This window comes from Macrobrachium rosenbergii, chromosome 49, assembly GCF_040412425.1.
Source record: "Macrobrachium rosenbergii isolate ZJJX-2024 chromosome 49, ASM4041242v1, whole genome shotgun sequence".
Lineage (NCBI taxonomy): Eukaryota > Metazoa > Arthropoda > Malacostraca > Decapoda > Palaemonidae > Macrobrachium > Macrobrachium rosenbergii.
In genome coordinates, this window is record NC_089789.1 from 14,404,115 (window position 1) to 14,404,822 (window position 708).

Here is a 708-nt window from a genome sequence, read left to right on the forward strand (position 1 = left end):
TCTCTCTCTCTCTCTCTCTCTCTCTCTCTCTCTCTCTCTCTCTCTCTCTCTCTCTCTCTCTCTCTCTCTCTCTCATACAAAAACTCTCATATACAAAAACTCTCACATACAAAAACTCTCTAACATACAAAAACTCACATACAAAAACTCTCACATACAAAAATTCTCACATACAAAAACTCTCTCGCCCCTGCATACAAAAACTCACGCTCTCTCCCCACACACCTCTCTCTCTCCCCCCCACACTCTCTCTCTCCCACCTCTCTCTCACACCTCTCTCTCACTCTCTCTCCACACCTCTCTCTCTCCCCCCACACCTCTCTCTCTCTCCCCCTACACACCCTCTCTCTCTCCCCTACACTCTCCCCCCTCACACCTCTCTCTTTTTCCCCCTCACCTCTCTCTCTTTCCCCACACACACCTCTCTTTCTCCCCACACACCTCTCTCTCTCTCCCCACACACCTCTCTCTCTCTCCCCCCACACCTCTCTCTCTCTTTCTCCCCACACCTCTCTCTCTCTCTCTCTTCTCCCCCCACACCTCTCTCTCTCTCTCTCTCTCTCTCTCTCTCTCTCTCTCTCTCTCTCTCTCTCTCTCTCCTTCACACGTCACTACTCGCCACACACCACACCACACCACACCACACCACACCACACACACAATGTAGAGCTAAGATTAAAATCCCAAATTAGCTTGGTTTTATAACTT